Below are 27,024 nucleotides of genomic sequence, written 5' to 3'. Positions count from 1 at the left end.
TGGTTGGGGTTCCTTTGCCTTTTTTGCCACACGTGATTCACTAAAGTCCCCTTTATTCAACCCAATTTCTTGCATTGCATCTGGAAGAAATTGAAGAGCATTAATTCCTTGCTGAATGAAATTGCATTGTATTGGATCTTTTTCAATTGCAATGCAATTTCTTCCTTTTTGAAGGCAACATGCTAATGTTGTACCTAATTATCAAGCACAAAATAAATAATGAAGTAAATTAGTACAATGACATATAAATTAATAAATAACATATTGAAATTCAATTCCATATAATAAAACTTACCTGAGCCAGAAAATAAATCCAAAACCCAATCTCCTTCATTTGACTGCCACAAAGACATGGCTAAATGGAGCTCCTAAATAACATTGGGTTACATTGTTTAAGTGCTCAAATGGCTTGATCGAGCACTTAAAAAGGGCTCAATTGAGCAATCATTTTTTCCACCCAAATGTACCATCTCTTGCCAAAAAGTGTAACCCAGCTCCATGCTTTCACCCTTATAGATTATGAATTTCTAACAATATATATCCTAATTATTATTATTATCCAATTTTAAGGTCATAGCCAAGCTAGACACCAAATTGGTGTATGAAACCCTCTTGTTTGTGGGACAAGAGACCCACCTCCACACAACGATTTGATTATTGTCTATGAACTACTCTAACCCCATCTGGTTTTTGAACCTATGACCTCTTAGGAGGAAACACATGCTCTTAACCATTAAGCACGTGAATCGAGATGCCTCATGTTTAACTCTAATGTTATAGGAGCATTTTCTCAATAACTCTATCCAATAATTAGACCTCACACACTCTATTGACCTCTAATTTCAGTTCTGTGGCATTTCAAAGTTTACCCTCCAAAACTCATTTAAGGCCATAAATCACACTTAATATTAGCTTACTATATTTGTGAAATTTCTAATTCTTTATAACTAATCATTTAGTTTAGGTTGTTGTTTCTAAAAGGGTATGGCCCAAAGCTTAATTATGTCCAATGTCACTTCATAATCTAATGATATGTAAGAAATATCTCTTCCGCTTGAATTAATAAGATACTAGAAACTTCACATACTCAAAACAAACCTATTAAAAACCAATTTGATTCAATAGACCTAATCAAAACAAACATACAAGAGAATGTAAAAATGAGCATTTTATCATGAAAGGCTGAAATGTTTAGAAATTTTCTTGAATAACTATTTCAAATACCATTTAAGAAAAGATGGTAATGTAAGCATATAGAACCAATAAATAAGATTTCAAAGATGAAAGAGAATGTTATTGCCTAGGCGACAAATCTCTAGTCTCTCTACAAACAAGCTACACCAAAACCATAAAAAAAACTAAGCAAGTTATTAAACCTCCCTAATTTTAGTTTATTAAGCATAGGTCACTATGTGTTAAATATCATAGTTTAAAAATAAATAAGTAACTTGCACCTCAAACTTACATTGAAAATAAACATTAATACTAATGATCCAATTTCAATTGAGAACAATAGTTTATTATAAGGAAAACAAAAAGAACAAACCCTTCTAATTGTAACTGAAACAAAGAGAAAATTTCAATATAAAAAACTCAACACCCATATCTAGATACATTATCACTGCATCTCTCTGAGTACAAATCAAGAACTGGAGAAAATTTTTAATTAAAACCTGAGCACCCATATATAGATACATCAACATCCCATCTTTTTGAGTAAAAATCAAGCACTCCTCTTTGCACACTAAAAAGGAGGGATGAATCAATCTATCTTGGTTTATGAGGAGCAATGACAGGAATTTTTTTATAATCTTCTAGTTTAGATCGACTAAATAAAAAGGTCTAATAACTAATCATTTAGTTTGGGTTGTTGTTTCTAAAAGGGTATGGCCCAAAGCTTAATTATGTCCAATGTCACTTCATAATCTAATGATATGTAGGAAAGATCTCTTCCAGTTGAATTAATAAGACACTAGAAACCTCACATACTCAAAACAAACCTATTGAAAACCAATTTGATTCAATAGACCTAATCAAAACAAACATACAAGAAAATTTAAAAATGAACATTTTAACATGAAAGGCTGAAATGTTTATAAATTTTCTTGAATAACTATTTCAAATACCATTTTAAGAAAAGATTTTCATTGATGTTGCTCTGTGCAAACGATTGACGGAATATTAAACTAATTTTTGTTGTTGCTGCTGCAGCAATAGCTTTAATGTCTTTGGGCGAAGAGGTAGGAGGTCGAGGCACGTACTGAATCAAATGGGGAAAATTGAGAATAGCAGAGTTCCCTTTTAGAGCAAAAGCTGCATGTAATCAACAATTCAGTATTATATAACGGGGAGATATGTTGCTTCGCTTCATTTATTCAACATCTGTCTCACAATGTGATGTGAATATTGTTCAGTGGGTTCACTTGAAGAAGCCGTACACAATTTCATTACATTTTCATGGTGACACTTTATGTTGATCATTTAATCAATATTGGGAGTAGTGTTGAACTTTCTCTCTTACATTTCTTTTGAGTAGTGTTAACCTTTCTCTATTACATTTCATAGATGGATGCAAAATATTTCTCCCTCGAATTAAATACAATTTGTCACACATCATATTCATTAAGTGAAGTTGACTTAAGGATTAGATGTTTTAAAAGTTAGAGTTATTTTCAAAATGCCATAGAAAAAAATTTGTATGTTTACTTCAAAATATCTACAGAGAAGAACGTTAATCAAGTACATATATCAATTCCCAAACTAAAACAATAACTCTGACGTCGACTGGCTCGATGGAGAAAAATAAAACAGGGTTACACATTAAGTCAATCGAACACCAAAGATGTACGAGAAAACAACACTAGTAGATCCTCACTCAATGCTAATAGTTAGGAAGATGGTGTCGATTTTAGTTTATATGGCACCTCAATTTATGTTCGTCCAAAAATGAGTTAGAAATCATATATGAATTCCTTAAACTATCCAAAAGGATATACGAATTTCTATTCTTACACTTCATCTTCATGAAGCAACATATTTGGAATACCCTTGTTTACTGGAAATCATCTACCAATTTTAGGCAAACTAGGGCACCTTCTTCTAGGTGCAATTCCAAAAGAGCATGATGAATCCTGTGCAAGAAATCATCATTTTCTAGCATATTTGCATCTGCTTGTTCTGGGAGATCATTGTCATCCATCTTCTTTGTTGCATCATGGAGAGCCTTCCATTTGATCTTTGGGAACATATGCTTCAATAAATCAGGGTTAAAGGGAACCTCCTCTGTGACAAAATTCTCAACTTCCAACTCTAAAGGAAACCCATTCGTCACTCCCCTAATGTCATATGATAACATATTGTGTGTCAAAAGCCTCATCTTCACCAATTTTGAGAACCACAAAAGAATTCCCAACCAAACTAGCACCTTGAAAAGTAATTCAACTGGCCTATGAGAAAAGCAGAAACTGAGCCTGTTTGATCTTTCCTACTCTCTTCGCGATGACGTAGTGATGAGAAAAGAAGCCTTTCAAAATGCCATAGAATTTCATTCAAGAGTGAAAGGATGGGCACATGGGTCGATTCTGAGAATCGCCGGGTGGCGGGGCGATTCTCATAATCGCCCCACTTATCAATTCCAAAACTAAAACAATAACTCTGATGTCTACTGGCTCGATGGAGAAAAATAAAATAGGGTTACACATTAAGTCAACCGAACACCAAAGATGTACGGGAAAGCAGCACTAGTAGATCCTCACTCAGTGCTAATAGTTAGGAAGATGGTGTCAATTTTAGTTTATATGGCACCTCAATTTATGTTCATCAAAAAATGAGTTAGAAATCATATATGACTTCCTTAAACTATCCAAAAGGATATACGAATTTTTATTCTTACACTTCATCTTCATGAAGCAACATATTTGGAATACCCTTGTTTACTGGAAATCGTCTACCAGTTTCAGGGAAAATTACGGCACCTTCTTCTAGATACAATTCTAAAAGAGCATGATGAAACCTGTGCACGAAATCATAATTTTCTAGCATATTTGCATCTGCTTGTTCTCGGAGATCATTGTCATCCATCTTCCTTGCCGCGTCATGGAGAGCCTTCCATTCGATCTTTGGGAATATATGCTTCAAGAAATCAGGGTTAATTTGTGACAAAATTCTAAACTTCCAACTCTAAAGGAAATCCCTTCGTCACTCCCTTAATGTTACAGGATAGCATATTTTTTGTCAAAATCTTCACCAATTCTGAGAACGACAAAAAAATGGCCAACCAAACCAGCACCTTAAAAAGTAATTCAGTTGGCCTATGAGAAAAGAAAAAACTGAGCCTGTTTGGTGTAGACATCTGCACATGTTATGTACTACTCTTTAAAATGTTCAGTTCATTAAAATAGATCAAAACTGGAATTTCACTGAAAAACTATTTTGTTTGTTCCTACCAAAATTAATTAACATCAAAATTCCCTCTGAAATCTGCTTAATATTGTATTGGATGCCCAATAAGAAATGTTTGGGGTGATTTGTAGTAGATGAGGCGCTACTGAGAATTGCCGGGTGGTGGTGCGATTCTCAAAATCGCCCCGCCACCAGTGGTGGTGGCGGGGCGATTTTGAGAATTGCCCCACCACCCAACGATTCTCAGAATCGCCCCACCTGCTACAATACAATATTAAGCAGAGAAATCATAGCCCTGCGAAATATCTGCGGTGATGGCACTGCTGGGAATTGAACTAGGGTCACCTTGGGTGTTATTGCAGCAGGGGGCGATGTCGGTGCTAGTGCCAGAGAGTCTAAGCCCATCAATACCGTGACGATGAAGAAGAATCTCCCCACTTATCAATTCCCAAACTAAAACAATAACTTTGATGCCTACTGGGTTGATGGATAAAAATAAAAAAGTGTTAAACATTAAGTCAACCGAACACCAAAGATGTACAGGAAAATAGCACTAGTAGATCCTCACTCAGTGCTAATAGTTAGGAAGATGTTGTCGATTTTAGTTTATATGGCACCTCAATTTATGTTCGTCCAAAAATGAGTTAGGAATCATATATGACTTACTTAAACTATCCAAAAGGATATACAAATTTTTATTCTTACACTTCATCTTCATGAAGCAACATATTTGGAATACCCTTGTTTACTGGAAATCGTCTACCAGTCTCAGGGAAAATTAGGGCACCTTCTTCTAGGTGAAATTCTAAAAGAGCATGATGAAACCTGTGCAAGAAATCATCATTTTCTAGCATATTTGCATCTGCTTGTTCTAGGAGATCATTGTCATCCATCTTCTTTGTTGCGTCATGGAGAGCCTTCCATTCGATCTTTGGAAATATATGCTTCAAGAAATAAGGGTTAAAGGGAACCTACTTTGTGACAAAATTCTCAAATTCCAACTCTAAAGGAAACCCTTTTGTCACTACCCTAATGTTACAGGATAACATATTGTGTGTCAAAAGCCTCATCTTCACAAATTCTGAGAACAACAAAAAAATGCCCAACCAAACTAGCACCTTCAAAAGTAATTCGACTGGCCTATGAGAAAAGCAGAAATTGAACCTGTTTGATCATTCCTACTCTCTTCACGACAACGTAGTGATGAGAAAAGAAGCCTTTCAAAATGCCATAAAAGGTCATTCATGAGTGAAAGGATGTGCGCATGGGGCGATTATGAGAATCGCCGGGTGGCGAATCGCCCCACTTATCAATTCCCAAACTAAAACAGAGAATTGCCCCACTTATCAATTCCCAAACTAAAACAGAGAATCGCCCCACTTATCAATTCCCAAACTAAAACAATAACTATGATGTCTACTGGCTCGATGGAGAAAAATAAAATAGGGTTACACATTAAGTCAACCGAACACCAAAGATGTACGGGAAAATATCACTAGTGGATCCTCACTCAGTGCTAATAGTTAGGAAGATGTTGTATATTTTAGTTTATATGGAACCTCAATTTATGTTTGTCCAAAAATGAGTTAGAAATCATATATGACTTCCTTAAACTATCCAAAATGATATACAAATTTCTATTCCTACGCTTCATCTTGATGAAGCAACATATTTGGAATACCCTTGTTTACTGGAAATCGTCTACCAGTTTCAGGGAAAATTAGGGCACCTTATTCTAGGTGCAATTGTAAAAGAGCATGATGAAACCTGTGCAAGAAATCATCATTTTCTAGCATATTTGCATCTGCTTGTTCTGGGAGGTCATTGTCATCCATCTTCTTTGTTGTGTCATGGAGAGCCTTCCATTCGATCTTTGGGAATATATGCTTCAAGAAATCAGGGTTAAAGGGAACCTCCTTTGTGACAAAATTCTCAACTTCCAACTCTAAAGGAAACCCCTTCGTCACTCCCCTAATGTTACAGGATAGCATATTGTGTGTCAAAAGCCTCATCTTCACCAATTCTGAGAACCACAAAAAAATGCCCAACCAAACTAGCACCTTGAAAAGTAATTCAACTGGCCTATGAGAAAAGCAAAAACTGAGCCTGTTTGATCTTTACTACTCTCTTCGCGACGACGTAGTGATGAGAAAACAAGCCTTTCAAAATGCCATAGAAGGTCATTCAGGAGTGAAAGGATGTGCACATGGGGCGATTCTGAGAATCGCTAGGTGGCGGGGCAATTCTCAGAATCGCCCCACTTATCAATTCCAAAACTAAAACAATAACTCTGATGTCTACTAGCTCGATGGAGAAAAACAAAATATGGTTACACATTAAGTCAACTAAACATCAAAGATGTACGGGAAAATAGCACTAGTGGATCTTCACTTAGTGCTAATAGTTAGGAAGATGGTGTCGATTTTAGTTTATATGGCACCTCAATTTATGTTCGTCCAAAAATGAGTTAGAAATCATATATGACTTCTTAAACTATCCAAAAGGATATACGAATTTTTATCCTTACACTTCATCTTCATGAAGCAACATATTTGGAATACGCTTGTTTACTGGAAATCGTCTACCAATTTTAGGGCAAATTGGGGCACCTTATTCTAGGTGCAAGTCCAAAAGAGCATGATGAATCCTGTGCAAGAAATCATCATTTTCTAGCATATTTGCATCTTCTTGTTCTGGGAGATCATTGCCATCCATCTTCTTTGTTGCGTCATGGAGAGCGTTCCATTTGATCTTTGGGAACATATGCTTCAAGAAATCAGGGTTAAAGGGAACCTCCTTTCTGACAAAATTCTCAACTTCCAACTCTAAATGAAACCCCTTCGTCACTCCCCTAATGTTATAGGATAACATATTGTGTGTCAAAAGCCTCATCTTCACCAATTTTGAGAACCACAAAAAAATGCCCAACCAAACTAGCACCTTGAAAAGTAATTTGGCTAGCCTATTGTTATCGGGAAATCTAGTGTCTATGCAGAGCTGCTAGTCCCACTAAGGCTGGTAGCTACCTTAGAAACAAACAAACTAAAACTACTTTCATTTTCCTTTACGAGAAATAGATAAGAGGGGAATAAAGGAGACTAACCTCTGTCTTGCGCTTGGTTCCTTGATTGATTCCTCTCCCTTCTGATAGATATTTTCCACTCGCTTCCTCGTCTACCCAGCTTCAAAGAGCACCTGTAGAATCAAAGTAGCATAACACTATCCAAGAACATAGCTCTATTATCATAAACAATATAGGACCAAATATATATTGACCACACAAATGCATATATCATCAATCATACAAGAATGTGGAGGAAAACTTGAATAGCTTTATTAATAATCAAGAGAAGCAAAGAGGATTACAACCAATTTTTCTGACCCAGCATCATCCTCTCAGCAAGAAAGCCCTTCTTCACCTCATGAAAAGCTTAGATCACCCAACACTATGATATTGCACCAAGAAACCAGCAGCACTTCCTTACAAGATACAAAATTCCAGCCTCCGGATCTCTGGGATGAGGGATCCATATATAGATGTTTGCAAGGGGGGTGAGTCAGCTTTTGAGATTTGATTAGTGTCCTCTCTCTGATAGTTCTTGATTCCACTTGGAGATTGATGATCTCTTACTCATCCCTGGGTGAATGCAGAGAGGCAAGTGTCACAGGAGAAGTTTCTAGAAGATTCCATGATCCTCCACCTTGCAGATTGACCCTGCCATTTGTCCACTCTCGCCAATTGCACCCCATAGAAGGGCTTTTCAAGATGCATCACACCTCCCGTGTGTATTCAAGTGGGATTCAACGCACTTTGACCATGGAGCAGGTGAGATGGTCCAGTTTTGACCAGTTCTGAGCAGATTTTCATGGAGAACTTCTGGGAGAAGATGTAATCAGTTGACCTTGTTCTTTTAGAGGTTGGAACAACAATTTTAGGGACTTAAGAGCCCTTGGTTTATGGACATTTATGATTGGGGTTGCAGTGCCAAAAAATGTCTATAACAGTTGCCCCCTAAAGCATGAGGTCGTTAATTTGTTGATGTCGGGTGAAATGCTTTATCATGAGGATCTGAAGTTTTTTCAAGCTGGAAGGCAACCTGTAATAAGATACAATACAATACATTATACTCATAGTATTTTCATGATCTAGCTGAGGCGGGCATTCCCATGCTCAACTTTATAAATTCATCTTCGTGTACATAAGATAGAGAATCGTCTGAGTGTAGACTGATGATTCTGGTAGAGCCGTCATCCCTTAGGTTGGATGATTATCTGTGCAGTAATGATGTACATTTGATGTCATTATTTTCCTGAATATATATCACAGCCCGGATGGATGAAACTGGATCCGGGGTCTTCAATCTCGTTCGATCTTCACTCAAAGTACAAGTCGATACATGTGAAAGATGTTCTGGAGTCGAACACGGAAAGACATCGCCTGATTACCACCCAATGATGTAAGCTATTAACAAGCGCGAGAGGAATCACCGATAATGATGATGGCCCTCAAGGTACTACAGTAGAATTCACATGGTGTGAATAAGGGACTTGGCATCGAACACCACTCAAAATCTTTCGGTCGAAGGCCATTGATGTAAACCTGTCGCCGGAAGTGAGAAACTTGCCATTGAGGCATTCAAGTTTCAAAGTACTGAAAGGGTTGTTCCTAGATCGACTTCTTGGATAATGAGCTGATGTCGACAACAAGCGATCCTGTCATAGGAGGGCCTTAGTGAATCCCACATCAATGACACGGAACGGAGCAAATGATTTTAATGTAGGTGAAAACGATCTGGTGATATAAGGTTCAGGGTGGCAGTCATGAAAGAATGGAGCGTAAATGTATTGCAGTGGGTGAGACACAGGTGAATGCTCTGAGCGACTTCTCTTGAACATATCGACAACACTGACATGATGGATCAATAGCATTAACCCCAAATATGGATGGTGTGACGGAACCATGGTGATGTGACCAGTGAATGGAACAACCCAACCCGACTCGGATGCGGAATGAAAGTGTCATGTTCAAGAGCAACTTGCTACCAATAAATTTTTTCAAGTTTTCTTCCCAATTTTTCCCCAGTCATTGCTAACCAGTACCTCTTTATTTTTGTCAAGCTTGAGGAGGATAACATATGCTTGTTCTATAATTTGCCCTTCGGGAAAACCCATCGCTATGTTTTAACGAGCCTAGCGATAGTGAAACTCGTTCTTGTCTGTATGGACAAGTTTGTCGTTATTCAATTTTAACGAGTTTAACAACAAGGATAACTCGGCCCTTTTCAATTTTAGAGAGTCTGAAAAAGGGACGTAAAGAAAACTTCAATAATCCTTTTTCGTCATATAATCCCTTGAGTCCAAAAAAGTATAAAACAATACAAAAGGGATGAATTTTCGATACTTTTAACGAGCCAAACAAAACAAGCACTCGATCTTTTTGTGTAATAATCCCTCAAGTCCAAAAAGATTAAAATCTAAAGGAGGGATAACACTTCTGGTCCCTTTAACAAGCTGGAGAGGCCAATTGCTCGGCAATCTTTTCGTATTTTACGAGTTAGTTGAAAAGAGCTTAAAGGAGACTCGTTTTTTGAGGAACGAGTGATAAATTTGGGTAGCAGCTAATTCCAGGTAAGGTTTGGAATTTTCCAATCACGACAGTGTCACAAGGATGGCTAACAGGATCACTCTTCGCAGTTGTTCCTCAAAAAGGGTAAATAATCAAATGGGGGTGAATGATCAGCCAATACAGAGTGGAGGTGATGATGGTAACATGACCAAGGCTTCAAAGGCTGATGATAATACATTCACGATGGTTATTTACGAGAAATTGGTTCATTTTTTAATGAGCTTGAACTCTGGGGGAACATTTGCTCATTGCTTACGTTTATTTTTTAACGAGATTGAATTCCGCGTTAAAACTACTCAATCCAGTCGTATAATAGGGATGTCTCATATACAAACAGCATTTTTTCAAAGCTTTGCCCCGCATCCTTTCTTTATGCAAGTTAGGAAACGACCAATCCTATGAGTTTAAAGGGTTAGAGGAGCTATGAATTTAAAAAAATAAATGGTCGCTCTTCGGTTGCATGCCAAAAGGTTTGCATGCCCCCAGGTATGGTGAAGCAGAGTTTCGAGGTTATCCCTCAATTTGCAGACAAACATTTGTTTTATCGGGAAAGGCCTACCTTTTCTAGGTTACCCTTCAATTTGCAGACAAAACATTTGTTCTATAGGGAAAGGCCTACCTTCTAACGAAGGTATCTTATTCTGGTCTAATCCCATTTTCCAAAATGGATGGGTGTGTCAGCCAGTCATATATCCTCCGCGGAAATCTACCCTATACCCAAGGTTTTCCTGTCGAAACAGGCTAGGGTGCATGCCCCCTAGGGTTTCAGTCATATCCTCTGAATCACTCGCGCTCATCAGGAGGACGGACTAGGGATTGATGAGACATTACTTGCGTGAAAAGACCATTCAGGGTTGGTGTATGACTATTTGCTATGTGTGAACTAGGGAATGAAAGCTGGTCTACGAGCTTGACCACTCTTCCTTCATGCGGAAAACACATTACTCTAAAGAGTGAGGAGACAATGGCTCCCATGCAATAAATATATTCTCATCCAAGGAGTAGATTATAATCCAGGGGTCCTTGGACTACCATTACATTCATGTGAACGGTTTTCCTTCTTAATGTTATCAGCGCATTGGGAAGGATCCCTAACGGTCAACTGGTTCCTTTGTCAAAGCCTGCTAGATTTCTCATCTCAAGCAAAAGAAATGGTGAACCAAGTGCTTTCCAAGAAGTTGAGGAAAGGATACTCACAGAAGCCCCTTCATCTATGATGGTACCAGCCATGACCATTCTATATATTTGAGCAATGATTCGAAATGGTACACTAGCCGGTAAATGGGGTCTGCCTAGTAGATTCCAATCAAAGGAAATAACCAAGTTGCTTGGAGGTGGGACAGAATAGACAGCCGGATATGAATCTGACGAACTTCCTTCCTGCGATAAAGGAGCGGGTAGACTACCCCCATGTTCATCGGAGTCTGTGCTTACGAAGAGAATTTGAACGGTGTCGTTCTTGTTCTCTTCAGTGACTGTATCATCTGAAGATGGATCCTCTGAAGGAAAGACCGGGTCAACTGCTGCCTCAACCTTTTGACTTTCGTCTAGTGTGGATTCAGATGGTTTATCTTCAATGATAGACACTTCGGCCGACCACAAGGGCGTGTCAGCCGGATTTTCAACTAGTGACGGACTTGGCAAGAGCTTCTTATATCCAGGAGGAAGCCGTAACGATGAAACCGGACGGTCATCCAAAACTCTCTTAGCCTCGTCTAAGAAGGTACAATGGTGGACGGCGTGATCGCCTTCACACAGTTTACAAGGAGATTTACATTTTCCTTTTTGTCCAGGGGCGTCACTTTCACTAGTTGACGGTGTACTTTCAACATGATCATCAGAGGTTGACGACACCAAATTGTGAAAACGAGGAGACCAGTCCCTTAAGATCCGAGTGATGCAAGGACAATCTCGATGATAGTGGTCTCCTTTGCAAATGACACATGGTGATTTAGGCCTAGACAGTGCAGTGTGTGGATTTTCGCTAGACGATGCCTAGTTGCCCTTTTTCGCCTTTGGCTCCTTCTTCTTCTTCTCTTTCTTCTTCTTCTCCTTCTTCTTCTCAGTTACTTGATTTTTGGCTTTACCAGCTTCATCAAGTGAAGAGGAAGGAGGAGAGGAAGAATTGGATGAAGTAGAAGGTTGGGGGGTAACTCTAGTATCGTTTAGTTGCTGACTTGATTGTTCAGGAATCACGGTGTTCTGAATGATAAAGGTTGAGAAGAGCCATATGGGCAAGCCAATTGTCAATCCTGGAAGCAACAATGTGGCCATATGGGGCGCACCAACATCTCCCCAAGAGGAGAAAGGACTAGGATTTCCCCCAAGGGGAAATCCTTGGTTAGTGGACTCCATTTTTCTCAACCTAAGACCAACGTAGGAAAAGTGATATTTATTCTGATTAAAATAAATTTTGGACACTTTGACACAACTTGTTTTTTCAATTTTTAAGAGTCGAGAAAAAACAAAAGATGACTCTAGTCGCCTTCGATTTTTAATGAGCCTGAAGTGACAAGTGCTCAGATGGACCTTTTCCTTTAGGGAGTCTAAAAATGAATGAAAGAGACTACTCTGGAAATCTAGACAGAGGGATTACAAAACCAATCGCAAAACTACAGAATACTTTTTACGGTACGGCAGTCAATCTTCTCGAATGCTGTGTTCAGTGCATTGCGGTCGATAGGGCGGCAGACACGGCTTCCTATGGATAAAGGATAAAGCCTATTGTGGTCTCCCAATATATACTCAACGCTACGTGGGAGCACAAGTCCGTACTGGCACTTATCATCTCAGAGTGGAGGAATCACCCAACCATCAATGAAAACAATAGTTACCAAGCTTTACGACGTCGGAATACATCTCTAGCCTAGACTTCTAAATGTTGTGCGTTAGGTTCCAAAGCATTTTTAGATTCATTAAATTTATCTTACAATTGATCTTGCTTAAGAAATTTTCCTTTCAGGTTCACCGCGTGATGTAGATGTACAATTCCTAAAATGCAATCTAAGATGATAAACAATCGTTTAATCTTCTTTTTGCAATGAAAATCCTAGCTACTAAGGAAAGAGAGATGACATTCTTTCAACATAGAGTAGAGAGCACACATTATATGCATTGTCCTAAATCAAACCAACAAACAGTCTAAATGCAAATGCACATGCATGTATTTGTTTTCAGCCTTCTTAATGTGTGAATGATAAAAAGAAAGCCAAGCGCAAATCTGAATTATTTTTCAAAGCGACCTTACTAACAAGTTTCTTTTCAAGACAAAATGAAGACAATGACGACGCTTTGTGATTTGGAATTGAAAACTTGCTTTCGACACTTGAAAAACTATTAATTCAAATCAAATACAAGAGTAATAGTGTAATCAACTATCAAGAACAATCGGATTCTCTTCTATGACTGAAAACGACACTTGCGACACTTTCAAATCAAGAAACGGCAGTTCAATTACGCTACTTCTTTGCAAAAGAGAACTGAAAATGGCTCAAAATAAATAAAAACATTTACAGTTCTTTGCACAATGGAGGCGGAATAATGGCAAGGAAGGGGGTTTCAACAGAGGTGAATTGACTACAGGCATCAAAACTCTTGAATAGAGCTGAAAAGAGTGAACACAGAAACCAAAATCTAGGAGCAGGAAAGGCCTTGTCTGATCAGCGCACCTGTAACACAGTGAAAAAGAGATGTAGCACACCTACTACACTCGGGAAGTGCGATGAATCTAGAATCCAAAGAAGAGACAGTGCGATGGACCAGGGACGAGACTTTAACTGGGTTCCAGGTCACAGTTTGCAGCTCAGTTCAGGGATTTAGGCCGAGCAAGTGGTAATCAGTAAATCAATCATAGGGGTAGATCTAAAGAGGTTACTAGAGCCACCACAAGGGCAATTAGAGAGCTTGTAAATCAATTGTTCAGTTCATAAACAAAACCCGGAGATAGACTGAAGCAACATTGATCTACTTTGCACTTGCATAGCAAATGCAGTTCGAAGGCTAGCTGGCTTAACTTCAGGCTCCGTCTGTAAGTTTATAAAGTAAACAAATGTAGATAAACAAACAATCTATTCGCTCCCCAGCGGAGTCGCCATTTTCTTATCGGAAAATCTAGTGTCTATGCAGAGCTGCTAGTCCCACTAAGGCTGGCAGCTACCTTAGAAACAAACAAACTAAAACTACTTTCGTTTTCCTTTATGAGAAATAGATAAGAGGGGAATAAAGGAGACCAACCTTTGTCTTGCGCTTGGTTCCTTGCGTGATTCCTCTCCCTTCTGATAGATATTTGCCACTCGCTTCCTCATCTCCCCAGCTTCGAAGAGCACCTGTAGAATCAAAGAAGCATAACACTATCCAAGAACATAGATCTATTATCATAAACAATATAGGACTAGATATATATTGACCACACAAATGCATATATCATCAATCATACAAGAATGTGGAGGAAAACTTGAATAGCTTTATTAATAATCAAGAGAAGCAAAGAGGATTACAACCAATTGTTCTGACCCAGCATCATCCTCTCAGCAAGAAAACCCTTCTTCACCTCATGAAAAGCTTAGATCACCCAACACTATGATATTGCACCAAGAAACCAACATCACTTCCTTATAAGATACAAAATTCTAGCCTCCGGATCTCTAGGATGAGGGATCCATATATAGATGTTTGCAAGGGGGGTGAGTCATATTTTGAGATTTGATTAGTGTCCTCTCTCTGATAGTTCTTGATTGCACTTGGAGATTTATGATCTCTTACTCATCTTTGGGTGAATGCAGAGAGGCAAGTGTCACAGGAGAAGTTTCTAGAAGATTCCATGATCCTCCACATTGTAGATTGACCCTGCCATTTGTCCACTCTCGCCCATCGCACCCCATAGAAGGGCTTTTCAAGATGCATCGCACCTCCCGTGTGTATTTAGGTGGGATGCAGCGCACTTTGACCATGGAGCAAGTGAGATGGTCCAGTTTTGACCAGTTCTGAGCAGTTTTTCATGGAGAACTTCTGGGAGAAGATGTAATCAGTTGACCTTGTTCTTTTAGAGGTTGGAACAACACTTTTAGGGACTTAAGAACCCTTGTTTTATGGACATTTATGATTGGGGTTGCAGTGCCCAAAAATGTCTATAACACCTATGAGAAAAGTAGAAATTGAGCCTGTTTGATCTTTCCTACTCTATTCACGACGACGTAGTGATGAGAAAAGAAGCCTTTCAAAATGCCATAGAATGTTATTCTGAAAGGATGCGCACATGGGGCGATTCTGAGAATCGTCATGTGGCGGGGTCATTCTCAGAATCGCCCCACTTATCAATTCCCAAACTAAAACAATAACTCTCATGCCTACTGGCTCGATGGAGAAAAATAAAACAGGGTTACACATTAAGTCAACCGAACACCAAAGATGTACGGGAAAGCAGCACTAGTGGATCCTCACTCAGTGCTAATAGTTAGGAAGATGGTATCGATTTTAGTTTATATGGCACCTCAATTTATGTTCGTCCAAAAATGAGTTAGAAATCATATATGACTTCCTTAAACTATCCAAAAGGATATACGAATTTTTATTCTTACACATCATCTTCATGAAGCAACATATTTGGAATACCCTTGTTTACTGGAAATCGTCTACCAGTTTCAGGGCAAATTACGACACCTGCTTCTAGGTACAATTCTAAAAGATCATGATGAAACCTGTGCAAGAAATCATCATTTTCTATCATATTTGCATCTGCTTGTTCTGGGAGATCATTGTCATCCATCTTCCTTGCTGCGTCATGGAGAGCCTTCCATTCGATCTTTGGGAATATATGCTTCAAGAAATCAGGGTTAAAGGGAACCTCCTTTCTGAAAAAATTCTCAACTTCCAACTCTAAAGGAAACCCCTTCGTCACTCCCTTAATGTTATAGGATAGCATATTGTGTGTCAAAAGCCTCATCTTCACCAATTTTGAGAACCACAAAAAAATGCCCAACCAAACTAGCACCTTAAAAAGTAATTCAGTTGGCGTATGAGAAAAGAAGAAACTGAGCCTGTTTGGTGTAGACATTTGCACATGTTATGTACTACTCTTTAAAATGTTCAGTTCATTAAAATAGATCAAAACTGGAATTTCACTGAAAAACTATTTTGTTTGTTCCTGCCAAAATTAATTAACATCAAAATTCCCTCTGAAATCTGCTTAATATTGTATTAGATGCCCATTAATCAATGTTTGGGGTGATTCATAGCAGATGAGGCGCTACTGAGAATCGTCGGGTGGTGGTGCGATTCTTAGAATCGCCCCGCCATTAGTGGTGGTGGCGGGGTGGTGGCGGGGTGATTTTGAGAATCGCCCCACCACCCGACAATTCTCAAAATCACCCCATCTGATACAATACGATATTAAGCAGAGAAATCCTAGCCTTGCGAAAGATCTGCAGTGATGGCACTACTGGGATTTGAACTGGGGTTGCCTTGGGTGTTATTGCAACATGGGGCGATGTCGGTGCTGGTGCCGGAGAGGCTAAGCCCATCAATACCGTGACGATGAAGAAGAATCGCCCCACTTATCAATTCCCAAACTAAAACAATAACTTTGACGTCTATTGGCTTGATGGAGAAAAATAAAACAGTGTTACACATTAAATCAACCGAACACCAAAGATGTACGGGAAAATAACACTAGTAGGTCCTCACTCAGTGCTAATAGTTAGGAAGATGTTGTCGATTTTAGTTTATATGGAACCTCAATTTATGTTCATCCAAAAATGAGTTAGAAATCATATATCACTTCCTTAAACAATCCAAAGGGATATAGGAATTTTTATTCTTACACTTCATCTTCATGAAGCAACATATTTGGAATACCCTTGTTTACTGGAAATCTTCTACCAGTTTCAGGGAAAATGAGGGCACCTTCTTCTAGGTGCAATTCTAAAAGAGCATGATGAAACCTGTGCAAGAAATCATAATTTTCTAGCATATTTGCATCTGCTTGTTCTGGGAGATCATTGTCATCCATCTTCTTTGCTGCGTCATGGAGAGCCTTCCATTCGATCTTTAGGAATATATGCTTCAAGAAATCAGGGTTAAAGGGAACCTCCTTTGTGACACAATTCTCAACTTCCAAATCTAGAGGAAACCCCTTCATCACTCCCCTAATGTTACAGGATAGCATATTGTGTGTCAAAAGCCTCATCTTCACCAATTCTGAGAACCACAAAAAATTGCCCAACCAAACTAGCACCTTGAAAAGTAATTCGGCTGGCCTATGAGAAAAGCAAAAACTAAGCCTGTTTGATCTTTCCTACTCTCTTCACGACGATGTAGTGATGAGCAAAGAAGCCTTTCAAAATGCCATAGAAGGTCATTCATGAGTGAAAGGATGCGCACATGGGGTGATTCTGAGAATCGCCTGGTGGCGGGGTGATTCTCAGAATCACCCCACTTATCAATTCCCAAACTAAAACAATAATTCTGATGTCTACTGGCTCGATGGAGAAAAATAAAATAGAGTTACACATTAAGTCAACCAAACACCAAAGATGTACGGGAAAACAGCACTAGTAGATCCTCACTCAGTGCTAATAGTTAGGAAGATGGTGTTGATTTTAGTTTATATGGCACCTCAATTTATGTTCGTCCAAAAATGAATTAGAAATCATACATGACTTCCTTAAACTATCCAAAAGGATATACAAATTTTTATTCTTACACTTCATCTTCATGAAGCAACATATTTGGAATACCCTTGTTTACTGGAAATCGTCAACCGGTTTCAAGGCAAATTACGGAACCTTCTTCTAGGTGGATTATAAAAGCGCATGATGAAACCTGTGCAAGAAATCATCGTTTTCTAGCATATTTGCATCTGCTTGTTATGGGAGATCATTGTCATCCATCTTCTTTGTTGCGTCATGGAGAGCCTTCCATTCGATCTTTGGGAATATATGCTTCAAGAAATCAGGGTTAAAGGGAACCTCCTTTGTGACAAAATTCTCAACTTCCAACTCTAAAGGAAACCCCTTCATCACTCCCCTGATGTTACAGGATAGCATATTGTGCGTCAAAAGCCTCATCTTCACCAATTCTGAGAACCACAAAAAAATGCCCAACCAAACTAGCACCTTGAGTAATTCGGTTGGCCTATGAGAAATGTAGAAACTGAGCCTGTTTGATCTTTCCTACTCTCTTCATGACGACGTATTGATGAGCAAAGAAGCCTTTCAAAATGCCATAGAAGGTCATTCAGGAGCGAAAGGATGCACACATGGGGCGATTCTGAGAATTGCCTAGTGGTGGGGCGATTCTAAGAATCACCCCACTTATCAATTCCCAAACTAAAACAGAGAATCGCCCCACTTATCAATTCCCAAACTAAAATAATAACTTTGATGTCTTACTAGCTCGATGGAGAAAAATAAAATAGGGTTACACATTAAGTCAACTGAACACCAAAGATGTACGGGAAAACAGCACTAATAGATCGTAACTCAGTGCTAATAGTTAGGAAGACGGTGTCAATTTTAGTTTATATGGCACCTTAATTTATGTTCATCAAAAAATGTGTTAGATATCATATATGACTTCCTTAAACTATCCAAGAGGATATACGAATTTTTATTCTTACACTTCATCTTCATGAAGCAACATATTTGGAATACCCTTGTTTACTGGAAATCGTCTACCAGTTTCAAGACAAATTGGGGCACCTTCTTCTAGGTGAAATTCTAAAAGCGTATGATGAAACCTGTGCAAGAAATCATCATTTTCTAGCATATTTGCATCTGCTTGTTCTGGGAGATCATTGTCATCCATCTTTTTTGTTGCGTCATGGAGAGCCTTCCATTCGATATTTGGGAATATATGCTTCAAGAAATCAGGGTTAAAGGGAACCCTCTTTGTGACAAAATTTTCAACTTCCAACTCTAAAGGAAACCCCTTCGTCACTCCCTTAATGTTACAGGATAGCATATTGTGTGTCAAAAGCCTCATCTTCACCAATTCTGAGAACCACAAAAAAATGCCTAACCAAACTAGCACCTTGAAAAGTAATTCAGCTAGCTTATGAGAAAAGCAGAAACTGAGCCTGTTTGGTGTAGACATCTGCACGTGTTATGTACTACTCTTTAAAATGTTCAGTTCATTAAAATAGATCAAAACTGAAATTTTACTAAAAATCTATTTTGTTTGTTCCTGCCAAAATTAATTAACATCAAAATTCCCTCTGAAATTTGCTTAATATAGTATTGGATGCCCAGTAAGCATTTCTTGGGGAGATTCATAGCAGATGAGGTGATTCTGAGAATTGTCAGGTGGTGGGGCGATTCTCAGAATCGCCCCGCCACCAGTGGTGATGGCAGGGCGGTGGCGGAGCGATTCTGAGAATCGCCCCACCACCCAGCAATTCTCAGAATTGCCCCATCTGCTACAATACGATATTAAGCGGAGAAATCCTAGCCCTGTGAAAGATCTGCGATGATGGCACTGTTGGGAATTGAACTCGGGTTGCCTTAGGTGTTATTTCAACAGGGGGCGATGTAGGTGTTGGTGCCGAAGAGGCTAAGCCCATCAATACCATGACGATGAAGAAGCCTAAGCCTAAGTGTCATGCCTGTGGGTAGACTGTTCTGAGATTCGAATGCGTGATGTATTCGGCTTGTTGCAGCAGCAGTTGAGGGGTTCCGAAGTAGGGTCGAGGTGCATTCATACTATCTGCCAGCTTGGCTGGCGAGGATGCCGCCGATCCATGGCTCTCAGTTTCATGTCAATTCTAATTCGATTACTTTTCTTCATTTTCCTGCATTCTACACAAACAAATGCTACGACCCTCCTCCTCCGCCTCTTCTGATCTCCCTTCTGTTGAGTACTTGAAAGATTGCAATGCAGCTATTTGTTCATCAGAGAGGCTGAGACTTCACTGGTCATCATCGTTCAATTCATGGATGAAGATGATCCTCCAGGGTGGCAAAAAAAGATTATGCCAAACTTCTTTGATTAAGTAGATGAGTAATGCTATTGCGAAGAGTACTATCGCAATCGTCGAGGAGCTAACTAATACCTACCACTGCACGTCCATAATTACTCAATTTATGTTTCTAGATGTATAGCGTGTCTCAGGTGGCGATTTATTTTTTTTGAAGAATGTCCCGAGTTGATCTTCTCTAATTTATCAATGAGGTACGTGTTTTATATCCCTCAGGCATTTTCAAGACCAATATATAAGCCGACATGTATTCTCGGTGATTCTTTTTGTCTTAAAATATATTAAGTGTCCCCATGGGGTTACATGGATTTTCAATGTAAGTTGTAACTAAAATTCATTGTCCCTGTCTAATAATATTAGACATTAGACATTAGTTGGAGGTAACATTGATAAAATTATGAGCTCAAGATTTAAGTTACTATGGTGAAGATAACATATAAAGTTAGGGCTTTCATATGGCCTATCAACAGTGTTATTTTAGTTCATTATCATTCAAACAAGGGACCATCAAGTTTGTTGTTATCCGTGTCTAAGATATTTAGATGAAAATTGATCGAGATTAGGTTTTTACCTTGATTAAGAAGATTTTTAAAATGATTAAGTATAAGGGAATGGAAATAGGAGTAGTTTTTAAAAGCAAAATCCAAGTGTGTTTTCTAGTCAATTCATCTTTATCTAAGATATTTACATGAAAATTGATTGAGATTATGGTTTTCACCTTGATTAAAAAGATTTTTAAAATGACCATGTTAAGCATAAAGGAATGGAAATAGGAGTAGTTTTTAAAAGCAAAATTCAAGTGTGCTTTCTAGTGAATTCATGGAAAGACAATAGATGAGTCTAAAATATTTGAAATGCTTTAACAATAAGGTTATAGTTATGGTACAATAATGTATTTTTAGTTAATTTTATTAGGAATTCACAAGAGATTAGATATATTCGTTTAACATTGAAAGCTTTTTATTTCGAGGATTAAGAAGTACTTCTTTATTATATTAATTTATCCATAAAGGTCAATTACTTTTTAAAAAATACATTTTGTTACTTTCACTTTAGGTTTGGTTTTTGATCCAATGGGTTTGTATAGATCTCGAGGTAATAGACTCCTTAAATATGACTCAAGGATTTCTAAAAGTATTCTTCCAATATTAATGAGTTTTTATGTCTACAATGTAATCACCACAATGAAATAATAAGCATTTACTACCAACTAGATGTTCATAGCCCCTAAAAGGTTTTTATATCCCTCGTCACTTCCCCCGTTGGGGTGCTTTTCATTTATTTTATTTCTCCCTTTTCTTTTATTTATATATGAGGATGGGTAACATCTAATTGATAATAGTGGGGGAAGCAACGCACTGAATAACCATATTAATAGGGATGTCTCCTTATATTGGTGTAAATTCTTGACCTAATTGACTTTTTAGAATTGTTGCCAAGGGAGATGTTTTTATGCTTTTGTTAAGATATTCGCAGTGAATTTGATAAATGTAATCCTTTCTTAGTGGTAATTGATGTTAATGGAGGTCCAAACTTAGTTTGCTCATTTTGGTTGTGTTTCCCATTGTGGTATTAGCATCCATGTGCTCCTCATGAGTCACCTGCAACAAAATAAGACAAACACAAAATACCATGTAACTATATTTAAAACACCATCAAAGTTATTATAGTGGTTCATAAGATGACAGTGATAGTGACCTTCCTTTAAAGGTTTGGAAAGAAATTAAAGTAGATTATTATTATGGCCTTAGATACTCTAATCAAAGTAAATCGAGTGGTCGTAGGTAGCTCATCGTATTCTCCCTACATGTGGGGTATGATTTCACTGATGATGCATTATTAGGATTGTGATTGACACTAGAGTTATCTTCTGGGAACTTGCTTGTTTTTTCCAATTATTTCATTCTTGAGAGAAAATCCCCTAGCATCTAGGTTTGGGATTTATTGATAGCAAATGAAGTTATGCTACCTTCATTTCTCGGGAACACATTTATGAGGGAGTAACAAGGTTCTTGAGGTGTAACTAAGTTGCTTTAGAACAAATGAAACTTGCTTCTAGGATTCCTTCTGAACTTTTTGTGAACATATTTTATGGAGAGGGTGATCAGTTTAGCGAGGGTCATTAGAGGAGATTCACTGTAATCTGACTCCAGTTCCTCTTTTTAGCGCAATCTTGGCCTCCTATGAATTTGTCATGCTCAAAATTAAAATAAGGATAATCAAGAAGATATGCTTGATGTGATATGGTAAATTTGTTCATCTATGTTTAGGTGTAATAACCATGGTGTGTAATGGTTGAAAGCCTGTTGAATTTATACTTAGGAAAGAAAAATGATATTCTACCAAAAAAATTAATGTGTTTTTTTCCTCATAAACAACTTTGTTTGGCACATAAAAATTTAGTTTTACTAGCATTTTTTAAAAAGTTTGAAAATTGACCCTAAAAAAAAATCATCGTTCCAGTATCATCACTTTTTTGTTTTGAAGCTATATTTTGCACGAAAATTTCGTAGTAAATTTTGTAGTCACTGCCATTTTTAAAACATGTTCAAAATTGACCCCTAAAAAATAAAATCATCATTCCAGTATACACACTTTTTGTTTTTAGCATTGCTTTTGATGTTTTTTCGAGGTTTTTTTTACCAGAGTTCCCGTTTTGAGTTTATAGTTCCTGTTTCAAAGTTTACATTGCTTTTTTCGTAATTATTAAAAGTAACAATTTTAAATAAATGGTAAGAACATTGATTTGGCTCCTAAGACATAAAACTTAATAAACCATAACTGGGTATATAACATCTAATAACAACTTTCAAAATCTTAATGATTATTATTTACATTATAATTAATAATTATAACTATAATTTAAACTAAAATTATAATTTAGTTAATTTTTATGTTATTTTTAATCTTAATAATATGAGATATACTAAAGTAGTGTGTTTTGTTATTGATTATGAATTGATGTCTATCAATATTTACTAGTCATCTAATTTATATGGTTGCACTAGTTTTGTTGAACTTTTCTAATCAATCATTTTTTTTTCAAAAACAAAAGCTCTAGAAGTAAAATTTTACTTTGATATATACAGATAAAGGCATGTCTCCTTCCGAGAATTGTAGTCCTACTTTTGTCACTACATTTGACGAGTTTAGTAGGCTATTTATTTGATATACCTATGCTTTTTTAAATTGTGTTAGTTATATTTCTTTCTCCACTTATAAATAAATGTTAAGAACATTGATTGGCTCATAAGACAAAACTTAATATACCATAACCAATTATATATCATTTGGTAACAAATTTCAAAATCTCAATGATGAGTAAGTTTATTATTTACATTTTAGTGTAAAAAAAATTACATTTAGATATTAACAACAGTATTTTGGGGGACATATTTCAATTTGTAAAAGATATATTATGAAGTGAGTTTATACTTATTTTCTTTTTTTTTTAATGCATAATTTGAATTTGATTAAATTATTAAATTTTGGTATTAATAATAGTATTTTACTATCATAATTACATTTCCACGATAGTTAATGGAAAAAAGGAAGCATTATTTATAAGTAAATATAATTTATAATTATAGTGAATGAAATATAGTTAATGGTTTCAATTTTTTTAATTAATTATAATTGGATTAAATTTTTTTATTATTTAAAAAAATTTAGTAAACTTAAATATATTGTTTCAATTTTTATTTGTAGAAATTATTTTAATGTATATTCAGGTGAAATAAGAATTGGAACATTTTGTGTATCATTGTTGTATTATTCTTAACATGAATAAGTAAGGTATTTATGTATTCTTAAAACGGAGTGTGTGTCACTTTTTTGGTGAGGGGAGGGATATGTATCAACGCAAATAAATTGCATACATAAAACAAAGTGAAAAATAAAAAGTTACTTTCCTTTTAAGTTATGCTATGTGATCAATCAAACAAGAAAAAATGTTTTTGTTTGTTTTGTTTATGATAAAAGATCTTATGCAGACATGTTCGTCCTTTCCACTCTCAAATTAATTGGGTCTTGTGGAGATATCTTCTATGACGAGTACTGGGGCTATGTCCTGAAAGAACTGGTAACACTTCCAGAAGCCAAAAGAATCAACCAAGGTAATGAATGAGTCTTTAGTGCTTCCCGCACCTCCACTTATAGGGAAAGATGCCATAAAATTTGGCCACTAGGATACCTTTATCTCATAGGGGCATTGGAGTCTTCAGCTTCTTGGTAATCATTTGCCATTATCTAGCAATATATAGGTCAGGTAGCCCCATATAGTACCACACACACTGGGACCTAAGTCGAATCCCCTTTGAATTAGGTATTTGGCATGCATGAGTAATCTTTTCAATGAGATGGTGAAGGATTTGAAGCACCATCAAAGACAACTTATATGTTTCAAAATGTAACATGACCATGGCGGCTTATTGGATACATACCCCCAACGGTCCTAACCTGAACTATAAATTATTTTATTGCCCTTGTGGGGAAATTTAATGTGTTTAAGTTATGGTTGCTTTTAGGAGTATTCCTTCACTTATGGTGTGAAAAAATAAGCCCAAATAAACTAAGTACAAAATATCCTGAAACTGGATGCCCTTTGTTCAAAGTTTAGAGTAGTTTAGTGTGTCTAGTGTAATGTGTGTGTAAGTGACAAAGTGAGCATACAAATTTTGTAGTGATGTGGTTATGCGATGATCCTTTACAAAATATCCTACTTACACTAAGTTATGTTTGCAAATAAAATAATGTGTGGTTGATGGGCCACTTACTTCCTTCCTTTTACAGGATGTGAGTCTAAAAAGGGAGATGGAAAACTGAGTGCTTTGAGAAACATTTCAGATGCAAGCCCAAGATCGTCTAAAAGGTGCAAGGGAAGCAGGGTCTACTCACTTTCTTTAATAGCATCTGGTTCCTAGTCCTAATGCTAATGAAGTAAAAATACTTTGGTTATTAAAAAAATATGTGTGGATTATAGGCCACTTACTCCTTTGCTAATTAAGATATGTGGCTTATGAAAAATAGCAAAACAAATTGAAAAAGATGTGTGGATTATGGCCACTTACTTTTCCCCTTAAATAAGCTATGTGTGAAATGAAAAAAATTAAAAGCCAGTACCACGTAAATACCCTACTAATAGTTGATATTTACATAAGTTAATAGTTGAAGATAATTATGATTATAGGAGATAGGGTTTAAATAAGTTAAGAGTTAAATTCTTTAGGGATGAATTTTTATGCAAATAGGAATAACAAATGATAAGTGTTAAGAAAAATTATAGAGATTAAAAGTGATATTGATTATAATTAATAATTATAATTTATATGATTAGGGAGAAACAAATCTATAAATTGTACTAGAGTATAAATAATTTAATTAAACCAGGATGCGGGTGAATTAAATGTTAATTTATGGAATTAATGAAGGGTGTAAGCGCTTGGTACTGCCAGCCGCAGATCAGCGCAGTTCTCCATGAGCAAATCTGGCTCAAGCAGGTTCACCTAAGGCGAGGGCGATTTGGCCTGAAATTTGTATTAAGTGCTCACTCCGTCCGAGGCGAGGCTCTTGCTGTTATAATCATGGCGATTCTGGCTCTCCTTCCCATTGTTTGCTTTCCGTCTTCTTGCCTCTGGCCTTTCCTTGCTGCTTGTCTTTGCAGCAGGTCGGTTTCTGCTAACAGGGGATCGCTCTCGGGTGCTCTTGCTGTTAGAATTGTGCTTCCCTCCTTTCACCCTCAGGCCTGTTCTTTGATCTTGAAGCAGATTCTCGTTGTGTTGTCTCATCTCCACGCCATTGTTTCCTGTTTTGCTGAGCTTCCCTTCCGTGGCCTCATCATGGTCCGCCATCGCATGAGAAGCCGCTATGGGGGAAGTCGTGGTGGCCGTGGGCGTTCGCAGTCTGTTCACTCTGTTGATCCTCCCCCGCCTCCTGCTACTCTGCCCTCTTCTCTGGTGAATTCGCCTCCTCTCAGTCCTTCCCGAAGGCCGATCCCGCACAATGCTTTTCAGACTACTCATTTCAAGTTTCAGAGCAATTTAAACAGGCCTGTTATCACGGCCAATATTACTATTATCTTTTCTGAAGAAGAGGCTCCGCCTCAAACTACTATGCGCTTTCAGGCTGAGCTTCCTCAGGGTGGTCACAGAGTGGAGGGCAGCCAGGGCAGTGAGCAGAATTTGGCAGATGAAGGCCAGGAGGAAGGGCGTGGTGAGCAGCATGACGAGGGTGGTGCTCCTAGCGACACTCAGCCACCAGGTGGCAGCTCTCATGGCGCCTATGTCTCGATGGTCAGTGCAGGCAATTCCAGCGACACCCATCCCTCGTCGGTTCTTCCAGGCGGCAGTGATGTGGGTAACATGGCAAGAAATGATGAAATGTGGTATGGCAATGCATGCCCGGTTGTGGAGGAGCCTCCGAATGAGAACGTGGTAATATGATGCCTCCTGGGCCCTTTCGGGCCTTCCCTATTTTCTTTCTGATGGTTCGTATGGTTAAGTTCATGCGGTTTTGGGTTTGCAGCTCTGGTTATGCCTCTGTAGCTTGGCAGTTTCATTCTTCTTCCTGGTGGGGCGGCAGTCTATAGCTCTTTTGCGGTTTTGGCCAGCGTCTCTGTCTCTTATTTTTGGTCTCGACAACTTCATAGGGGGTTATCCCATCTCCTCATCATGATCTTTTTGTTAAATTCTGGTTCCTATGTCTGGTTCCTTGCTTACTGTAACTGGTTTTCCCTTACTTGGGACAGTTTTGAGGCGTTGAAAGCTCTCAGATGCTCTTGCCTGAGGCTTCAACCTCCTTGTAACATTATTTTGATTTTCAGTTAATAGAATTAGTCTTTACAGAGAAAAAAAAAAATTTAATTAAAATTTACAGTCATTACATATTGTAGTGATTAAAGCGATATAAAATATGTCAATTTAACATTTCAAAAAGTGGTATAGCATAAATAATAAATATTAAAAATTAACACATATTGTCTTTACATAAACTAACTAATTAGTATCTACATAATATGAATTTTTTTAAT

General features: G+C 37.6%; 9 pseudogenes; all 9 read right to left on the bottom strand.

Annotated features, from left to right (window-relative positions):
* Nucleotides 1–3,008: 3,008 nt before the first annotated feature.
* On the bottom strand, nt 3,009–3,376 carry LOC149156434 (multifunctional methyltransferase subunit TRM112 homolog A pseudogene; annotated as a pseudogene).
* A 464-nt stretch (nt 3,377–3,840) lies between these two features.
* On the bottom strand, nt 3,841–4,351 carry LOC149156433 (multifunctional methyltransferase subunit TRM112 homolog A pseudogene; annotated as a pseudogene).
* A 751-nt stretch (nt 4,352–5,102) lies between these two features.
* LOC149156432 (multifunctional methyltransferase subunit TRM112 homolog A pseudogene) lies at nt 5,103–5,471 on the bottom strand (annotated as a pseudogene).
* A 573-nt stretch (nt 5,472–6,044) lies between these two features.
* LOC149156431 (multifunctional methyltransferase subunit TRM112 homolog A pseudogene) lies at nt 6,045–6,495 on the bottom strand (annotated as a pseudogene).
* A 429-nt stretch (nt 6,496–6,924) lies between these two features.
* On the bottom strand, nt 6,925–7,293 carry LOC149156430 (multifunctional methyltransferase subunit TRM112 homolog A pseudogene; annotated as a pseudogene).
* An 8,217-nt stretch (nt 7,294–15,510) lies between these two features.
* LOC149156429 (multifunctional methyltransferase subunit TRM112 homolog A pseudogene) lies at nt 15,511–15,968 on the bottom strand (annotated as a pseudogene).
* Nucleotides 15,969–16,841: 873 nt separating this feature from the next.
* On the bottom strand, nt 16,842–17,210 carry LOC149156428 (multifunctional methyltransferase subunit TRM112 homolog A pseudogene; annotated as a pseudogene).
* Nucleotides 17,211–17,722: 512 nt separating this feature from the next.
* Nucleotides 17,723–18,114, bottom strand: LOC149156427 (multifunctional methyltransferase subunit TRM112 homolog A pseudogene; annotated as a pseudogene).
* Nucleotides 18,115–18,637: 523 nt separating this feature from the next.
* Nucleotides 18,638–19,006, bottom strand: LOC149156426 (multifunctional methyltransferase subunit TRM112 homolog A pseudogene; annotated as a pseudogene).
* Between the last annotated feature and the right edge of the window lie 8,018 nt (nt 19,007–27,024).

This window comes from Pinus tabuliformis, chromosome 9, assembly GCF_031772625.1.
Source record: "Pinus tabuliformis cultivar Carrire ecotype Pingquan chromosome 9, CPIR1, whole genome shotgun sequence".
NCBI classification, from domain to species: domain Eukaryota; kingdom Viridiplantae; phylum Streptophyta; class Pinopsida; order Pinales; family Pinaceae; genus Pinus; species Pinus tabuliformis.
Note: the sequence above shows the minus strand (reverse complement) of the source record. Positions and strands in the feature narration are given on the sequence as shown.